The 21,378-nt window shown below is 43.9% G+C and overlaps 1 long non-coding RNA gene across 1 annotated transcript in view; it reads left to right on the top strand.

The window, feature by feature from the left end:
- LOC122539292 overlaps positions 1 to 19,012 on the top strand; it is a 133,942-nt gene extending 114,930 nt beyond the window's left edge. Inside the window, exon 3 of the long non-coding RNA XR_006309022.1 lies at positions 18,937 to 19,012. This is a non-coding gene — a long non-coding RNA (uncharacterized LOC122539292). The remainder of the gene's footprint in view (positions 1 to 18,936) is intronic.
- The last annotated feature ends 2,366 nt before the right edge of the window (positions 19,013 to 21,378 follow it).

The following is a 21,378-nucleotide window of genomic DNA, read 5'->3' as shown; positions in this document are numbered from 1 at the left end:
CCCACATATACACACACGCACACACACACTTCCTTCCTCCCGCCCACTTGCCCGCACACACACGCACGCACACTTCCACCCTCCCGCCCACATGCACGCACACACACTTCCTTCCTCCTGCTCACATGCGCGCACACACACGCACACACACTTCCTTCCTCCCGCCCACTTGCCCGCACACACACGCACGCACACTTCCACCCTCCCGCCCACATGCACGCACACACACTTCCTTCCTCCTGCTCACATGCGCGCACACACACGCACACACACTTCCTTCCTCCCGCCCACACGGATGCGCACACGGACACACACACTTCCACCCTCCTGCCCACATGCACGCACATGCACGCACACATACTTCCTTCCTCCAGCCCACATGCGCGCACACGCACGCACACTTCCATCCTTCCGCCCACATGCACGCACACACAAACAATCTGTGCTCTGCAGCTTAAATACTGACTTTGGTAGGACCTTGAGTCATATTGTAGAAGAGAGTCCTCGGGGTTCAGGTACATAATTCTTCAAAGTTTGCATCACATATAGACGACGGGGTGGGGGGTTGAAAAGGCATTTGGCATGCGTGCCTTCATCGCTCAGTCCTCTGAGTATAGGAGTAGGGACGTCATGTTGAGGTTGTACAGGACATTCATCAGGTCTCTTCTGGAATACTGTGACCAGTTCTGTGTCCCCAGTTACAGCAAGGATATTATTAAGCTCGAGAGGATTCAGAAGAGATTTACCAGGATGTTGCTGGGTCTGGAATGTTTGAGTTATAAAGAAAGGCTGGGACCATTTCCACTGGAGCACAGGAGGTTGAGAGGTGACCTGATAGAAGTTTATAAAATAATGAGGGGTATAGATAGTGTTAATGGGAGTTGCCTTTTCCCTAGGATGGGGGATTTCATGCCCAGGGGGCACACTTTTAAACTGAGAGGAGAGAGATTTATAAAAGACATGGGGGCAAATCTTTTACACAGAGGGTGGTTTGCATGTGGAATGAGCTTCCAGTTACTGCCTTTGCGGTTTGAGTTCAAGTATTTCTGGACATTGGAGTGCAGAAAAGATTTTACAAGAATGTTGCCATGGTTGGAGGGTTTGAGTTACAGTGAGAATCTTAATAGGCTGGGGCTGTTTTCCTTGGAGCACCAGGGACTGAGTGATAACCTTACCGAGGTCTATAAAATCATGAGGGGCATGGATAAGGTAAATAGACAAAGTCTCTTCCCTGGTGTGTGGAAGTCCAGAGCTAGAGAGCATAGGTTTAGGGTGAAAGGGAAAAGATTTAAAAGGGACCCAAAGGGCAACTTTTTCACAGAGAGGGTGCCGCTGTATGGAATGAGCTCCCAGAGGAAGTGGTGGAGGCTGGTACAATTACAACATTTAAAAGGCAACTTGATGGGTGTATGAATAGGAAGGGTTTAGAGGGATATGGGCCAAGTGCTAGCAAATGGGACTAGATTAATTTAGGATATGTGGTCGGCACGGACAAGTTGAACCAAAGGGTCTGTTTCTGTGCTGTCTCTATGACTATGACGAAGTGGTGGATGTGCGCACAGTTACAAGGTTGAAAAGATATTTGTATAAGTACATAAATAGGAAAGGTTTGGAGGGATATGGGCCAGGAGCAGGTAGGTGGGACCAGATTAGTTTGACATTATGGTTGGCATAGACCGTTTGGACCAAAGCGTGTATGACTCGATGGCTACGGGTTGATGACGACACAGCCTGAGCACTTCCCCACTCATCCCATAGATTGTGGCACTCCTGTTGGAAGCTTCATGGATATGGTGTGGAGTGTTACACCAAGGAACATCACTGTTGCAATGACACAGCCTTGCTTGATCCCTGTTTGCAGAAGAATCGGGTCTGTGGTGGAGCTGTCGGTGAGAATCACAGTTTGCATGTTGTTGCGCAGCAAGGAGATCATAGAATCACTATAGTATGGAAGCAGGACACTCGCCCCCATTGAGTCCACACCATCCTTCCAAAAAGCATTCTACCCTGACCCACTATTCCCATATCCCTGCATTTCCTATGGCGAACACACCAGGCCTGCATATCCCTGAACACTGTGGGGTAATTTAGCATGACCAATCCACCCTAGCCTGCACATCTTTGGATTGTGGGAGGAAACCAGAGCACCCGGAGGAAATCCATGCAAACACAGGGAGAATGTGCAAACTCCACACAGACAGTCGCCTGAGGCTGGAATGAAACTTGGGTCCCTGTTGCTGTGAGGCAGTAGTGCTAGCCACTGAGCCACCATGCCACCCATAATGATGGTAACAAGTTTCTGTGGTGGCTAACCTTGGGAAGAGCATTGTGTAATCCTTCCCACTGAGAGGGGAAAGGTTTTGTGAGGTCAAAGATGGCCACATATAAAGATTGCTGCTGCTCTCTGCTCACTTCTTGGCCTTGTCTTGCAGGGAAGGTCATGGACACTGTTCCTCGTGATTTGGTTTGAGATATTAGAGCTAACACTTTTATAAAGCTTCCAGCAACATGCAGCCAGTTTTGTTGATCAACACTTTGTCTTTTCTCTTTAAAAGACTTTCCATTTGTAGTAACATACAAAATAGATGACAAGCTCAAATAACATAATTTTTCCCTTCTTGGGACTAAATGAAGGGATGATGGTGGGCAAGGGTGCTATTAACAACCCATGCCCCCTTCCCCACTACCTGGAAATCCCACCTGATCACCCATCAATCAGCTTGTTAAGAGCTGACAGGTAAATGTGGGCATCTTTCTCTGCCAATCACGGGCCTCAACATTAATGTCATGGGTTGCCAGAAGTTGCCAGCCAATTAGAAGCCCACAACCCCTGTGTCTTAAAGACTATTAGTTGAGTGCTTCCCTTGCATGCATCAGAAACTATATATATATTAATACACAGGGAACTATGTAGACAGAAAGAACATGTACATGCACTGCATCTGTTCAACAACAAAATAACTGGCTGCCATTCACCCGGTAATATCTTGACCAAACAGGAATAGCCTGCCTTCTTTAAAATTTGCAACAAAGCCTGACAGTTAACTGTCAATTGTCATTAATTGGTGTATTCTCCATGAAAACCCTTCTACCCATCGGAGTTCACTTGCCAATCAACCAACACTGTCTTCTCATCAAGTATATATGTTAGCTTTCTCTTTGAATTTATATTTCTTGCCGACTGTTCTGCTGAGTGCAGGATGAAAAGCTTTGACAAAATCATTCTTTTTGACTCAGCACACCTATCGGATTCCAATTCTCAGTAGGTGGTATCCCACCTGGCACTCTCATCTTCACCTTCAAAGCTGGATTTGTTGACAACTCTCTGCTTGAATTCCAACTTATACCAAAAATCTCCCCTTTGCTCACTTACACTGGCTCCCAGTTTGTCGATGTCGCAATTGTTAAAATGTTTTCAAATCACTCTATGGCCTCTTCCTCCCTATTTCCGTATAATCCTCTAGCCATGCATAACCTCTAAGCTCTCTACACTCCAACAATTCTGACCTCTTTCAATTTTTACTCCTCCAATATTTTAGGCCGTGACTCCAGTTGTCTGGGCCCTAAGATTTGGAATTCCCTCCTGAAATCTCATTGCCTCTCTAGTCTCACAGAAGAAGCTCTTTGTAAACTGCCTCTTCAATCAAGCCTTTGTGGCTAAGTGTCAAATTCCATTTATCAATTCTCCATGAAGCAGCTTGGGCCTGTCCTTTTACCGCTATATAAATGCAATTTGCCTTTGCACACTCTGTCATTTGTGACCTTTCTAATTAAATGTAAAAAGGAAGCTAAGTGATCTTTGTATTCAAATAGGAATTCTCATAATACTTTATCCAAAAAATGTTGGAGTTATGCAGACCTCTTGTCACTTCTTGGATTGATATGCCTACTTCCAATTATTTATTTTAATTCTTCTTCGGTTAGCTTCATGTGCAACTTGCTTTCTAGTCATGTCGTTGTTTCCCATCAACATGCCACTTCCAATGCAGTGAAGATAATTTGTGCATTGTTAACAAAACCTATAAGACCTTTCTATCTGATGGAGTTTATTTAATTAGGGCAATTTTCTATGGAAATGAATGCTTATTATTTATTGTGCGCTAAAACCCATCATCATTGATTGATCCACAAGAAGATGTTCAGGATTGGTGTATTGATCCAGCAAACAGCATCTGCTGACACGGTCCACCTAGGATTGCTGACACTCATTCTTTCATTGGCCAGGTACAACTGACAATCATTGATTGGATTGGAAGCCAGATCCACAAGTAGTTCCACTGTTCGGATAGAGAAATAACTGCATCTCTTTAGAGGGGGGATAATGCCCAAGTGGCATTATCGCAAACAATTGATCCAGAGACCCAGGCAATGTCCTGGGAACATGGATTTTGAATTCTGCCCTGGCAGATGGTGGAATTTAAATTCAACAAATTGTAATGATGACCATGAAACTGATCATCAGGAAAAACCCTTCTGGTTCACTAATATCCTTCAGGGAAGAAAATATGATGTTTTTTTACCTGGTCTGGCCCATGTGTGACTTCAGACCCACAGCAATGTAGTTGACTCTTAACTGCCCCCTGAGCAATTAGGGGTGGGCAGTAAATCCTGACCTAGCCAATCGTACCCACATCCTGTGAATGAAATTATTTGTTACAAAAACACAATCAAATAGTAAACATAAATGGGCATAATGACTCAGTGGTCAGCACTGCTGCCTCACAGCGCCAGGGACCCGGTTCAATTCCAACCTCTGATGACTGTCTGTGTGGAGTTTGTACATACTCCCAATGTCTGCATGGGTTTCCTCCCACAATCCAAGGATGTGCAGGTTAGGTGAATTGGCCACGCTAAATAGCGTTCAGGGATGTATAGGTTAGGTGCATTAGTCAGGGGTAAATGTAGAATAATAGGGTAGGGGAATAGGTCTGGGTGGATTACTCTTAAGAGGGTCGGTGTGGACTTGTCGGGCCAAAGGGCCTGTTTCCACACTCTAGGGATTCTATGAATAAACTTTCAAAAGTTAAGGTAAACTTATTAAACCAAAACAACACTGTCCATGGTGAGGGTGCACCTAGCCTCTATGATGCCCACCAGCCTATGGCACAATGGTGAACAATGCATGTGCCCTTGTGATGGACTAGTGTCTCAGTCTGACCTTATTCATTGCTGTTTTGGAGGTTCTTGGAATTGAGGAATCATCTCTTTGAAGCAGCTGTGACCAACTCAGGAAAAATATATCATTTTTGCAGGAAAAGAAAGTGATTTTCCTTAATTTTCTTGAAACATTTTATGGCTATATTTGTGATTATGGCTTTGGAGATTGGAAATAAAGCTTAGTTTGACTGACATCAAGACTCATTGAATCATGTCAAGGTGTGCCTGTAATTGGTGGACAAAGATATTAACCTGGGAAGATGAATGTTTTCAGGTGATAATTGGTGGGAGTTTAGGGACAGGGTAGTTAAAGGCGTGTGACCGTATCAATAAACTTCCAGAGAAGGCAATCCTGACCTCTCACACAACAAAGGGCATTTTGATGGTGGCTTCAGAGTGATTCTTAACTCACGGCGTTTACTCTGAAATCTGTCACTGCTCAAGTACCGCAGGCTAGAACTTAAAGCACCAAGCTAACTGGAGTCATTCTGGGTATCAGCGTAAATAGTCTATTGATTTTTCTGTGATTCAGAAGTAATAGAATGACTGTAATGCAGGATGAGGAAGTGGGATAGGTTTCAGTTGAGGTGATAGATTCGCTGCTGGGTTCCTTAATTATCAAACTCGACAAATGTAACTCAATGCTGCATCCTTGCACCAAAAGACTGTTTAGAAGCAAAATTGCAGTATTTTGGAGGCGGGGGGGGGGGGTTGCAGGGTAATGCACTGCAGAGTGGAAATGTAGCTGACTTACACAATATTGGGAAACGTTAAGGTACAAGTAAGCAAAGATGAAGTCAAATGGTAATGTATTCAAAAATGCCTTAACAAATCAAAGCTGTTTATATACTGCACCAAATGGAGTCTCCAGTGGGGTGTCATCTGTAAGAGGAGTGGCATGGTGGCTCAGTGGTTAGAATTGCTGCCTCATGGTGCTAGGGACCCGGGTTCAATTCCACCCTCAGGTGACTGTCTGTATGGAGTTTGCATATTCTCCCCTGCGTTTACATCCTTTGGTTCTCTGGTTTCTTCCCACAGTCCAGGGATGTGCAGGTTAGGGTGGATTGGCCATTGAAAATTGTGGCATAGTGTCCAGGGATGTGCAGGTTAGGTGGATTAGTCATGGGAAAATATGGGATAGAAGTGAGTCTGGATGGGGTGCTGTTCACAGGATCACAAGGTCAAATGGCCTGCTTTCACACTGTAGGGATTCTATGAAAAATTACCACAGACATTTTGATTGGATGGGAGAATTGCACACTGATTTGACTAGCAAGGTCATCAGCCATTGGAGCAGGAGGAGACCATTCAGCCTAGCTGTGCAGTTTGACGCTGACTGATTTCTATCCTTTCACAACATCTCTGACTTTGCTTTGCAGTCCTTTCAGCTGCTCCGGATTTGTTTTTAGCCACAACTCATCAAATGATACAGCACAGAAGGAAACTATATTCAGCCCATTCTGATTGTGCTGCCATTTGGTAAAGCTATTAAATTAATAGCTTGGTCTAGTATCATTGGAGCACAATGGGCCCCAATCAATGGATGGCAAGCATGTAGCCCCTTAGACCTACACCAAGGATATGTCCAGTTCTAGTCTGTCTATTAGGATTCTATTTCTTTGTTCTCCTATCCTCCCCAGTCCATATCTAATTATTATCTTGTGAATAATTATACAATGGCAGCTACCAGCAGTGTGCGTTATTCATCTGCCATACAGACTGGCAATTCATTGGTGCTGCCGATAATACCCTCTCCATTCAAGACACAAGGTAGATAACCTCCAATGCACTTGCATCCGTCTTTAAATAAAGTTGACTTGGGTGACTATCTGTGTGGAGTTTGCACATTCTCCCCGTGTCTGCGTGGGTTTCCTACAGGTGCTCCAGTTTCCTCCCACAGTCCAAAGATATGCAGGTCAGGTGAATTGGCCATTCTAAGTTACTCATAGTGTTAGGTGCATTAGTCAGAGGGAAATGGGTCTGGATGAGTTACTCTTTGGAGGGTCAGTGTGGACATGATGGGCGAAAGGGCCTGGGCCTACACTGTAAGGAATCTAATCTAATCTAAAGAAACCAAAACTACACATAGTATTAGGGATAGAGGGAGGTGAAAGCCTTGGGGGCATTATTGCTAGATTGTTATTTCAGAGATCCAGGTAATGTTCTGTAGATCTGGTTTTGAATCTTACCACGGTAGATGTTGAATTTGAATTCAATTTTTAAAAGTATGGAAATAAAGGGTCTACCGATGACCACGAATTCATTGTTGGTTGTTGGGGAAAAAAATCTAGTTCACTAATGAAGGAAGGAAGATATCACCCTTACCTGGTCTGGCCTACATGTGACTGCAGACTCGCAGCAACTTGTTGACTCTTAACTGATCTCTGGGTCATTGGGGATGGGCAATAAACATTGACCTAGCCAGCAGCACCCGCATCCTGTGAATGAATAAAAAACACTCCTTATTTTATGTTCCATTCTTCTCATAAGAAAGGACAGCATTCTTTCACCTTCTTGATGCCTGCCCCTGTGTAGTAACATTTTTGTGACTTGTGCACTGGAACACCTTGCTATTCTGCAATCGTTCACAGTCTACCTTTTTATTAGAGTCATAGAGATGTACAGCACAGAAACAGACCAACTCGTCCATGCCGACCAGGTATCCTAACCTAATCTAGTCCCATTTGCCAGCATTTGGCCCATATCCCTCTAAACCCTTCCAATCCATATGTCTTTTAAATGCTGTAGTTGCATCAACCTCCATCACTTCCTCTGGCAGCTCATCCCATACATGCAGCACTTTTTGTGTGAAAAAGTAGCCCCTTGGGTCTGTTTTAAATCTTTCCCCTCTCACCCAAAACGTATGCCCTCTAGCTCTGAAAAAGCTCAGCAGGTCTGGCAGCATCTGTGAAAATAAATCAGAATTAATATTTCAGGTCCAGTGACTCATCCTCAGATCTGATTTCTCTTCACAGATGCCTCCAGATCTGCTGAGCTTTTCTAGCAACTCCTGTTTTGTTTCTGATTGACAGCATCTGTAGTTCTTTCAGATTTTATTTTATATCTGGCTGCAACCTCCTTAAGCTTTTGCACAACACAATTTCCTGTCTTTGTGTCATCTATAAATGCAGCTTGCATGACTTTTCACAGCTCGTCTGAACAACTGATTTACTTTATAAAAACCTGAGGGCCATCTCAGACTGCTGGGGTACTCTGTGTAACACATCCTGCCTACCAGAAAAAGACTCATTTTTGCATGCCCTCTGTTTTCTGCCAGCCAGCCTGTCTTTAGATTACTTACAGTGTGGAAACAGGCCCTTCGGCCCAACAAGTCCACATCGACCCGCCGAAGCGTAACCCACCCATACCCCTACATTTACCCCTTTACCTAACACTACGGGCAATTTAGCATGGCCAATTCACCTGACTTGCACATCTTTGGAGTGTGGGAGGAAACCGGAGCACCCGGAGGAAACCCACGCAGACAAGGGGAGAACGTGCAAACTCTACACAGTCAGTCGCCTGAGTCGGGAATTGAACCCGGGTCTCTGGCGCTGCGAAGCAGCAGTGCTAACCACTGTGCCACTGTGCCACCGTCTTCTGTCTAAGCTAATGTATTGCCCGCTACGCCATGAACTCCTACTTTGTGTAATCACCTTTTACATGGAACTTTGTCAAATGTTTTTTGGCAATGCAAGTGCAATACATCTACAGAGTCTCCTTTATCCACGGCACAAGTTTCTTGTTGAAAAATCTCAAATATATTAGTTTTACATGATTTTCTTTTCACAAACACCTGCTAACCTCTTTAACGGTTGATTCAAAGACAATCCTCATGCCACAGGCCTATTGATTGCTGCTTTCAGCAATGATGAATGGAAGGTAAGTCAATTGGTCAGAATATAAAGAATGGCAGAGAATATCTAAAACATTAATGAGGGAAATAATTAAGGTTTGACAGGGAAGGCAGCTGGCATTGCCGAATAGAAAAATGGGTATCTTTGGTGGAGGGAGGGCTGATTTTAAGGGGTCAAAAACAGACAAAGGAATTCCTCTGCCAAATGTAACCTGTAGGCTCATTCCATGTAATTACTGTAAATAATTCCACATTCATCCTTAATTTCCTTTCCTGTTTGTAATGCTCTGATGCCAGTGGAATAAAGAATCCTGCCTTATGATCCTTGGGTCATCCATGTGTCTAAGTCTCATGTAACAAAAGAAAAACTATTTCTGTTGGTTGGAGAAGCTGGTTGAAGACTAGGGTTAGATATGGTCGGCTTGAGAGTGCAGAAAGCATTTGATTAAGTTAGAGAATGGTGAGTAGGGATCCCATTACTTTCCTGCCCCTACCCTAATAACGTCTATGTTGAGAAGGTGTGTGAATCTTGAATACCGCCTCAAGGGAGCTTGCATTGGAAAAGTGGACTTCAGAGAGCTATCATTCTGACTTTGCTACAGAATGCTACAGCATCACCCCCCCCCACCACCACAATCGCAGTTCCTTGTGAATGACTCACTCTCCTTCAATCACTCCCCTCTGTCCTGGATCCAGTAATGATACATGCCCTCAGAAGGGTGAAGTACCAGCAGTCATCACCCCACCCCCGTGGCATCACCATCCAACAGAGCTGCTGGCTTTCAATTGACTGCCAAAGAATGGGCCTTGTATCTGCAGGGAAAGGTTCACCAAAGGCCAACAAGAGCTTGGGTGCGAAGGCCAATGAGAGAAATCATGGAGTCTGGTGTTTCCCCTTTCTTTTGATCCATTAGTCCTACCCTCCCCTTTAACCTTCCTTCTCACATCCATCTCCAGAATTGGATCCATAGTTACGTTGGGGTCAAACAATTTTAAATAGAATTAGCAAACTCTTTTGACTTTTGTATATTATGCCCTATTTATAAATCCCTTTGTAAGCCCAGGGTTTGGGATGGTGCATTGGTGTATGACACTATCACCATGCCAAATGGGACAGACTTTAAACAGATGGGTGGCACGGTGGCACAGTGGTTAGCACTGCTGCCTCACAGCGCCAGAGACCAGGGTTCAATTCCCGCCTCGGGCAACTGTCTGTGTGGAGTTTGCACATTCTCCCCGTGTCTGCGTGGGTTTCCTCCGGGTGCTCCGGTTTCCTCCCACAGTCCAAAAATGTGCAGGTCAGGTGAGTTGGCCATGCTAAATTGCCCGTAGTGTTAGGTGAAGGGGTAAATGTAGGGGAATGAGTCTGGGTGGGTTGCTCTTCAGAGGGTCAGTGTGGATTTATTGGGCTGAAGGGCCTGTTTCCACACTGTAAGTAATCTAATCTAAATCTATGAAGTGCTGTGGGCCATCAGCAGCAGCAGAATTATACTCCAGCATCATCTGTAACCTCATGGCCTGGTATAACTCCCCCCCCACTTTACCATTACTATCAACCGTGGTTCAATGGGGAATGCAGGAGGGCATGCCAGGAGCAGCATCAGGCATACCTGAAAATGAGGTGTCAACCTGGTGAAACTACAACACAGGGCTATTTGCACCATAAGCAACAAGCGACAGAGGAAATCTCACAGCCAATGGATCAGATCTAAGCTCTACAGTGCTGCCAAATCCTGTCCTGTTGTAAAATTAAACAACTCACTGGAGGAGGAAGTTCCACAAATATTGCCATCCTTAATGATGGTACAACAGATAAGGTTGAAGCATTGGCAAGAATCTTCAGCCAGAAATGGATGATCTTTCTTGGCCTTCTCCAAAGTTCCCAGCATCCAGTCAATTCCATCCACTCACATGATATCAAGAAATGGTGGAAGGACTGGATATCACAAAGGCTATGGGCCCTGACAACATTCCAGCAATGACACTGAAGATGTGCTCTCCAGAATCTTCCGTTCCCCTAGCCAAGCTGTTCCAGGCCAGCTGCAACACTGGTGTCTAACCAACAATGTGCAAAATTGCCCAGATATGTCCTATATGTTAAACCAGGACATCTAATCAATTGTCATCCTATCTCTACTCTCGATCATCAGTAAAGTGATGGAAGATGTCATCAACAGTGACTTTCCCTCCATCATAAAGTCAGAAATAGGGATATTTGCCATCATTGCACAGTGTTCAGAATCATTTGTCTCCCCTTAGATACTGACGCAGTTCATGATTAAAGGCAGCAAGACTCGGACAATATCCAGGCTCGGGCTGAAAAATAGCGATTAATACTTGTATCAGACAAATGCCAAATCTCCAACAAGAAAGAATTGCTCCTTGACATTCAATGGCATTTCCATTACTGAACTCTTTGCAATCAACAACCTGGAGTTTATCATTGACCAGAAAAACTGAACTGGACTAGCCATATAAGTACAATGGCTGCACGAGCAGGTCAGAGGCTAGGAATACTGCAGTGAATAGCTCACTTTCTGACTCCACTAAGTCTGTCCACCATCTACAAGGCACAGGTCAGAAGGGTGATGAAGTACTGTCCAATTGCCTGCATGGGTGCAGCTCCAACAGCACTCAGGAAGCATGATGCTATTAATGACAATGCAGCCTAATTAATAGCATTAATAGCATCATATCCACAAACACCCACTCCCACCACCAACAAAGCATTGTAGCAACAGAGTAGACCATCTATAAGATTAGCAAGTTTTGAGAAGATTTATAGCTCAGGTTGAGGTTCTGGATGTTGATTTGCTCACTGAGCTGGAAAGTTCATTTTCAGACATTTTGTCAATACTAGGTAACATCATCAGTGATCCTCCGAATGAAGCACTGGTGGTGTAGCCTGCTTTCCATGTATAGGTTTGGGTTTCCTTTTTGGTGATGTCATTTCCTTTGGTGACATCATTTACTATGGTGATGTCATTTCCTATTCTTTTTCTCAGCGGGTGGTAGATGGGCTCCAAGTCAGTGCGTTTGTTGATAGAGATCTTGGAATGCCATGCTTCCAGTCAAAGTGAAGCAACAAGAAAAGCTAATTTTATTTACAAAATACCTTGCAAGAACTGTAACAGAAACTACATTGGACAAACAGGCAGAAAACTAGCCACCAGGACACATGAACATCAACTAGCCACAAAAAGACATGACCCACTCTCACTAGTATCCTTACATACGGATGAGGAAAGACACCACTTCAACTGGGACAACACATCCATCCTAGGACAAGCCAATCAGAGGCTTGCATGAGAATTCCTAGAAGTATGGCATTCTATCAATAAACACATTGACTTGGATTCCATTTAGCACCCTCTGAGAAAAAGACCAGGAAATGACATCACCACAGGAAATGATGTCAACACAGGAAATGACATCATCAACCCAAGGAAACCCAAACATATAAATAGAAAGTGGGCTCCACCACCTGTACTTCATTCGGAGTCTCATTGAAGATGTTACCTAGTGTAGTGACGAAATATCTGAAAACGAATTTTCCAGCGCAGTGAGCAAGCCTATATCCAGCATCTTTAAGATTCCTGGCAGAAATTCACCAAAGGTCCTTCCCAAACTACAATGACAGCAGATCCATGGGATCACCGCCACCCGCAAGCTCCTCTCCAACCCATTCGTCATCAGCACTTGGAAATATATCACCGTTCCTTCAGGATCACAATTCTGGATTGTCTGTCTGATGGTGTTGTGTGTGCACCCCCACCAAATGGACTGCAGCAGCTCACCGACACCCTCTCAAGTGTGAATAAGGATGCGTAATGAATGCTGGCCAAGTCAGCGATGCCTACATACCTTGAATGTATTTTTTAAAATGGCTTTGTCAGGCAATTACATGCAACTTAGTCAATCTAATTATACAACTATTTCTGCTCCTCTCAATCTGACCCTGTGCAATATCTAGACAATAACATCCAAATATTGAGATTCACAACAAGCACAAACATCAAAACAAATGAGATATTGAACAGAGAAAAATCGAGGACCACTTCATCTCCCAACCAACAAAATAGACTGCAGCAGCAGAGATTTCATCACATTGATTGTTGCTTCTGGAATACTGTTCTGGATGGAGCCCTCACTAATGGTTTGGATAAGAATCAGTCAGAAGGGATCAAATGTGCACAGCAGCCACTGGTGGTCGAGGAGCCATAGTATGTCATGAAGACAAGATATTACTCACCATAGTGAGTAATGTCCATGTCTCTACCAACAATCCAATGGCATAAATGTGTAGAAAAGGCTTTTTTCCGTTGACATTGCTTTACCATTAATGCCTAAAGTTGCCTGGATCCAAAGTTCTGGAGGTCTGTGGCATTGAATGTTTTCAAAAGTTATAGTTAGGTATAGTTCTTAGGGCAAAAGGGACCGAAGGGTCTGGGGAGAAAGTAGGAGCAGCATATTAAATGGTGGATAGGCTTGAAGGGCTGAATGGTCTACTCCTGCTTCTATATTCTACTTTCCTACAAATTCTCTCCCTACAGTTCTGAACCTTTTTAACTTACTTTCCTCCTTAAGATGCTGCTTAAAATTTGCCTCCTTCACTGACATTGTTGTTGCCTGATCGAATTTCTCGTTATGTGACTCACCTTGCTGTCATTTTATTTTAAGTGCTTGGGCTGTTTCGTAATTTTAAAGACACTCTATAAATGGAGGTTAATGAAATATACAAATGACATGTGGATCCAATCAAGAATGAATTTAGTGCTTCCGGCGGACTAAGTGAGGGGAATTTATTTTAAGGTGAGCGAGTGCCGGGACAGTTCCTCAGCAGTATCAGCCTCATAATCATGAGGTTAAACTACAAAGGGAGATTGCACAAAATCAGGTTGTACTTTAGTGTAATCATCCTTTTCAGACATGTTATGGAACACCATGTGGCCTGTGGGATTTGAACTCAGACCTAGTTAAGGAACATTACCACCACACCACAGGCCTACTCTCCTGTCTTCCCTTTGAAGATGGAAGATGAAGTGGTGCTATAATTGAAGATCTAATTGAAAATGATTTGAAGATTTGTTCAGGGAGATAATGTTGAGTAGGTCAGGAAGTCTAGATCAAGGGGAATGAGAACAGAATGAGTGCAAGAACCTGACTCACATGTCATTCATGGTAACTTTTCAGACTTCAGCTCCGACGAAGAGTTATCGAGACTGGAAATGGTACCTTGCTCTCTCTCACCATGGATGCTGCCTGCCTGACCACTGTGATCTCCAGCATTTGTTGTTTTCAGTACAGATTCCAGCATCTGCAGTAATCCTTTCTTCCAAAGTGCAGGAGATTGTTGTGTCGGGGGAAGACCTTGCTGCAAATACCAGTAAAGTACAAACACTGCTGACAGTGGAGGCACTTGGCATAATTCAATCTCTGATGGCCTTTTGGTTAACGTGTGGTCATGGATTCACAGACGATGCCAAAAAGCTTTTCTTCACACAAACTGTAATGGAAATCGGGAATTTTTTCCGCTGTTGAAACGCTGATGTGGAGTTAATTGATAATTTGAAATCTCAGAGGCAGCTGGGGAAGGATAGTCTCAGAACAGGCAGTCACAGGGAGAACAGCTTCAGAAAACATCTCCGGGACACCCGCACCAATCAACCCCACCGCCCCATTGCTGAACATTTCAACTCCCCCTCCCACACTGCCAAGGACATGCAGGTCCTGGGCCTTCTCCATCGCCACTCACTTACCACCCGATGCCTGGAGGAAGAACGCTTTATCTTCCGACTCGGGACCCTTCAACCTCAGGGCATCAATGTGGATTTCACCAGTTTCCTCATTTCCCCTCCTCCCACCTTACCCCAGTTCCAACCTTCCAGCTCAGCACCACTCTCATGACCTGTCCTACCTGTCAATCTTCCTTGCCACCTATCCGCTCCACCCTCCTCTTCGACCTATCACCTTCACCCCCACCTCCATCCACCTATTGCACTCTTAGATACCTTCTCCCCAGCCCCTCCCTTCCCATTTATCTCTCCACCCCTGAGGCACCCAGCCTCATTCCTGATGAAGGGCTCTTGCCCGAAATGTCGAATTTTCCTGCTCCTCGGATGCTGCCTGACCTGCTGTGCTTTTCCAGCACCACTCTAATCTTGACTCTGATCTCCAGCATCTGCAGTCCCCACTTCTGCCTACTCACAGGGAGACACAGCCCCTGTGGACAGGAGGTAAGGCTGTGTGTTTTGAAGCCCAGTGCGGTCTGAGGGCTAGGTGCTGGCACGGACTGGGGTCAAAAGACTAAATTGAATACTTTTTTTTCTTTTTATTCTTATGCAGGACTTTTATTTTAGATTAGATTAGATTATTTTTTATTCATCCAATTTTGTACCAAATACTTAAGTAACTGTACCTAAGATGGTGCCATAAATGCTGACATTGCAAAGTTTTTGCTCCACTCATTTGAGTGCACGTAACAATAAAGCTAATTCATTCATCCATTTATTGTATTGATTTTTGTTAGATAAGGATATTAAGTGGCATGGAACCAATGTCGTATAGTTTGAGTTAAAATACAGATCAGCCATAATTTAATTGAAATGCAGATCAGACATTTATTGCCCATTCCCTGGTCATCCTTGAGAAGGTGGTGCCTTCTTGAACCGCTGCAGTCCAGCAGTGGGCAGACCCACAATGCTGCAAGGGGGAGAATTCCAGAATTTTGACCCAGTGACAGTGAAAAAATAGCAATGCATTTCCAAGTCAGGATGGTGAGTGGTTAGAGCGGAACTTCAAGGGGGTGGTGTTCTCATGCATCTGCCACCCGTGTTCAGGGTAGAGATCACTAGTTTGGAGGGATGATATTGAGTGACCATTGGTCCTGAATTTGTAATATTGAACTGCTCCTAGTGGAGAAAAAATGTTCACATCCTGATTTGTAAGGTTGGTGCCACTGATGGCACAAAGCTTTGGAAACTGGGAGATTTTATACATACAATTCCCCAGTGATTGTGTTGACTTCAAGGCATTATTTCAACTGTTCATTATCTCTGAAGCAGTGTGATTTTGAGTGATTGCATTTTTAACACTTATGAGAGGCACCTTTTTAAACTGGTTGTGTCCACAGGATTAATTCGGTTGTCTAAATGCTCTATTGCCTCTTTACTGCAGTAATGTGTTAATTTCATTTCAGTTTATTGTTCTGTTTATGGTATTTGGCCCATGCAGTTTGTACCGCTCGAATGCCCTGCGTAATTTCTTCAATTATCTTTTCCATCTGAAGCTCTGAAAGCAGATTACACAGTCAGGCCCCCCTCACTTACTCATTGAACAGCAGACAATGTCTTGTTATTCCTGCAAGCTGTGTCTCCAGGGAGATAGGTACTTCCTGTCCCAGATTCATTTAGGGTGAGGCATATTGTGGTGCAACCTACAAGTCAGGTTTATAAGAGCATATTCAGATATTAACTGCCTGCAAGTTTCTGAAACGTGTGTGCTTATAAAGGTGCAGCGAGTGCAAGAGGGCATCTGGGATATTGTGGATGATGGAACTGTTCACTTCACAAATAAGGCTGGATGGAAGAAATTGAACAGAGGGAGGCTTAATTAGTCAAGCATTAGAGTGGTGCTGGAAAAGCACAGCAGGTCAGGCAGCATCCAAGGAACAGGAAAATTGACGTTTCGGGCGAAGGCCCTTCATCGGGAATGAGGCAGGGAGCATGCAGGGTGGAGAGATAAATGAGAGGGGGGTGGGGATGGGGAAAAAGTAGCATAGAGTACAATAGGTGAATGGGGGTGGGGATGGAGGTAATAGGTCAGGGAGGAGGGTGGAATGGAGAGGTGGAAAGGAAGATAGGTCAGAGATTTATCAACTAGGTAAAAACGAGGACTGCAGATGCTGGAAACCCGAGTCTGGATTAGATTTATCAACTAGCTAAAAACGAGGAGTCAACTCAAGGACAGAAGAGGAAATTAAAAGACAAAGGAAATGTTTACAAATGTTTTGATTTAAATGTTGGCATTTTTACAGTCTCCCAACAACTCCCAAACTGAAGGAGTTAAATATTACATTAACCATTGGTTCACTCAGTGGTGAACAGGATTGATTGGCCGTCACCCACAGTTAGTGAGACATGGTATTTACATCAGTAATTCCCGGAATGAACTTTTGAAATGTGGCTTGTTAGTGCACAACTTGAATTTTGCTGAAAAAGAGAGAAGCTGTCAAATATTTTCATCAGGACAGACACGAGAGTGCCAAAATATCGTAGGGAGCAACAGCATAGACTGTGTGAGAAAAATGACTGATTGATCAGTGATTGATTGATCAGTGACTGATTGATCAGTGGACTCTGAATAATTGAAGGTTTGCTGTGAAGAATGCATCAGGAAACTGTTACCCCGAATGCATTTGTTTAATTAAAAAGAAATGTGTAATGCCTGGACCAGTTCCCAATGCCTGAAAAGGGTAGGTCCCCGCTAATGAGTATGTTCAGCTTCAAGGAAGCATAAGTGAGTCACATTGCAAGCCCGAATTAACTTTCTGCAGCAGGTTTAATGGACAGTAAATGCAAAGATGCAGCAAAGCGATAAAAATTACAGAGAAATGAACAGTAACAGGTTCTGTTCGCAAAGTTGGTGAAATTTGGCCAAGCGACATGTTCACTCACATGGTGTATTTCTCCTGTAGCCAAGTGGGAAGCAGGAAGACTTTCTGTTCTCCATATGGATAATTGTTGTCTGCCAAATCAAACAACTGACTTCCCCAAATCCAATACTTTCTGAACTAATTACCTCAGAGTAGAATGGGATCTTAATTAGATAGGCCAGTGCATTGAGGAGTGGGAGATGGAGTTTAATTTAGATAAATGCGAGGTGCCGCATTTTGGAAAGGCAAATCAGGGCTGGACATTTACATTTAATGGTAAGGCCTTGGGGAGTGTTGCTGAACAAAGAGACCTTGGAGTGCAGGTTCATAGTTCCTTGAAAATGGAATCGCAGGTAGATAGGATAGTGAAGAAGGTGTTTGGTATGCTTTCCTTTATTAGTCAGTGCATTGAGTATAGGAGTTGGGAGGTCATGTTGCGACTGTACAGGATATTGGTTAGGCCACTGTTAGAATACATGATGTGGAGGTGCCAGTGTTCGACTGGGGTGGACAAAGTTAAATATCACATAACACCAAGTTATAGTCCAACAGGTTTATTCGGAAGTACTAGCTTTCAGAGCACTGCTCCTTCATCAGGTAACTATGGAGAAGGTCCACAGCTACCTAATGAAGGAGCAGTGCTACGAAAACTAGCACTTCAAATAAACCTGTTAGACTATAACCTGGTGTTGTGTGATTTTTAACAATTGGAATACTGTGTGCAATTCTGGTGCTATAGGAAGAATGTTGTGAAACTTGAAAGGCTTCAGAAAAGATTTACAAGGATGTTGCCAGGATTGGAGGGTTTGAGCTATAGGGAGAGGCTGAATAGGCTGGGGCTGTTTTCCCTGGAGTATTAGGGATAACCTGACACAGGTTTATAAAATTATGAGGGACATCGATAGGATGAATAGGCAAAGTCTTTTCCCTGAGGTGGGGGAGTCCAAAGCTAGAGGGCATAGGTTTAAGGTGAGAGGGGAAAAATTTAAAAGGGACCTAAAGGGTAACTTTTTCATGCAGAGGGGAGAGCATGTATGGAATGAGCTGCCAGAGGAAGTGGTGGAGGCTGGTACAATTGCAACATTAAAGAGGCATTTGGATGGGTATATGAATAGGAAGGGTTTAGGGGGATATGGGCCAAATACTGGCAAATAGGACTAGATTAATTTAGGATATCTGGTCAGCATGGACGAGTTGGACCGGAGGGTCTGTTTCTGTGCTGAATATCTCTATGACTCTAATTGTGTTTCTCCTGGTCTTTTACCCCCAGCAATGCCCAGGAGATTGACCAGGAGAAAGTGAGGTCTGCAGATGCTGGAGATCAAAGTTGAAACTTTATTGCTGGAACAGCACAGCAGGTCAGGCAGCATCCAGGGAACAGGAGATTCGACGTTTCGGGCACAGGCCCTTCTTCAGGAGATTGACCTCCAAGTTCTGGAACTACAACCCAGCCCTCAAGTGTTGGCAACTGTGATTATTTGTAACTGCTCGTGTGCATGTAATGTTGTGAGGAGAGACGATCTGCAATATACTCAAATCAATGATGGAAAAAATGTACTGCTTCTTATCAATTATCTCGGAGAGAAGACAAGACCTTCACCAGCTGAATTCGGTGTAAACCCATTACCCTGGGGTACTGGGTTGGAAAATTGATCCACATTCCGGTGGATAAACTGCAAGTTACTAATAAATGAAAATTAATTTTAATTTGTTCACAGTGTGTGGCTGAGCCAGCACTTATTGCCCGTCTCTAGTTGTCCTTCAGAAGGAGGCAGTGCGCAGCCTTCTTAAACCTTTGCATTACATGTTGTGTCGGTATTTCTGCACAGTGCTGTTTGAGAGGGAGTTCTATGATTTTGGCCCAGCGATAGTGAACGTATATTCCAAGTGGCAAGGAAGGGAACTTGCAGGTGGTGCTCTTCCCATGTATCTGCTGCCACAGTGAGTCCACCATTTATCCACAAACTCTGTTTCTCTCTCCAAAGCTGTCACTCGACCTGCTGAACTTTTCCATCCCTTTCTTTCTTTATTTTATGCTATTCAGAAGGTCAGGCAGAAATCTAATTTCCTAATCTCTGATTCAGTGTGTAAATTGACATGACTTGAGGTGAGCAGGGTAGAAACATAGAAACACAGAAGATAGGAGCAGGAGGAGGCCATTCAGCCCTTCGAGCCTGCTCTGCCATTCATCACAATCATGGCTGCTCGTCCAACTCAATAGCCTGATCCTGCTTTCTCCCCATAACCTTTGACCTCTTTCACCCCAAGTGCTGTATCTAGCAGCTGTTGAATCCATTCAATGTTTTGGCATCAACTACTTCCTGTGGTAATGAATCCCACAGGCTCACCACTCTTTGGGTAAAGAAATGTCTCCTCATGTCCGTCCTAAATCCTCAGTTTGTGAGCCCTGGTTCTGGACTCACCCTAATCGGGAACACCTTCCCTGCATCTATCCTGTCTAGTCCTATTAGAATTTTATAAGTCTCTGAGATCTCCCCTCATTCGTCTGAACTCCAGTGAAAACACTCCTAGCCTACTCAATCTCTCCTCATTCATCATTCCTGCCAACCCTGGAATCAGCCTGGTAAACCTTCGCTGCTCTCTCTCGAGAGCAAGATCATCCTTCCTCAGGAAAGGAGACAACACTGCACACTATATTCTAGCTGTTGCCTTACCAAGGGCCTGTATAACTGCAACAACACATCCCTGCTCCTGTACTCTAAACCTCTCCCAGTGAAGGCCACATACCATCTGTCTTCTTTACCACCTGCTGCATCTGTATACCTACCTTCAGCAACTGGTGCACAAGGACACCCAGATCCAGCTGCGCACTCCCTTCCCCAATTTACTGCCATTCAGGTAGTAATCTGCTGCCTTGTTTTTACTTCCAAAGTGTACCGTTTAACAATTACCTTTGCATTAATTGTTAAACGGTTTGATAGACCATCCTTTCACAAAAATCTCTGAGCAACTAAAGAAAGGCTTTCAGTCAAAGAATAAAAGATCTTTAAGCTTTAGGAGACTTGAGAATGTTGCATTGTCATCTCCCCCTCAGAAATCAGTAGATTATTGCTCTGGTTTCTCACAGAAATTGATATATAAATGATTCAAGAAATGGAATCAGACCTTTTTTTCCCATGAAATTGTTAAGAGTTAATGATCTACAAATGAACAACACACCAGACAGGTGTAAAAGCAAGCCCATTAATCTAAAGAAAGCAGACAAGAGAAAAATAAACCCCAAAGTAAAACAGATAGTGGAAACCTGAGATAAAAGCAGACTCAGTAATTCAGCCAATACCAATGCAGAGGAAGAGAAAACATTCAGATTTATATAGCGCTTATCAAAATCCACTCAGAGCACTTCATTTGGCAAAATGTGAAGCTGTACACTTTGGCAGGGATGGTAGAGGAGTTGAATATTATTGAAATGGAGAAAAACTACAGAATAGTGGGGTTTGGGAGTCCTTGTTCATGAATCCTAGCATCCCAGTTCAGTGGCTAATAGAGAAGGAAATTGAATGTTAGTCTTTATCTCAAAGGGAATGAAAAATAGAAGTAGGGAGGTTTTGATAAAATTATACCAGGAGTTGGTTAGAACATAAGAACGTAAGAACTAGGAGCAGGAGTAGGCCGTCTGGCCCCTCAAGCCTGCTCCACCACTCAATAAGATCATGGCTAATCTTTTTGTGGACTCAGCTCCACTCACCCT

This window comes from Chiloscyllium plagiosum, chromosome 32, assembly GCF_004010195.1.
Source record: "Chiloscyllium plagiosum isolate BGI_BamShark_2017 chromosome 32, ASM401019v2, whole genome shotgun sequence".
NCBI classification, from domain to species: Eukaryota; Metazoa; Chordata; class Chondrichthyes; order Orectolobiformes; family Hemiscylliidae; genus Chiloscyllium; species Chiloscyllium plagiosum.
The sequence above is the reverse complement of the archived record's forward strand: the minus strand, read 5'-3'. Positions and strand labels throughout refer to the sequence as shown.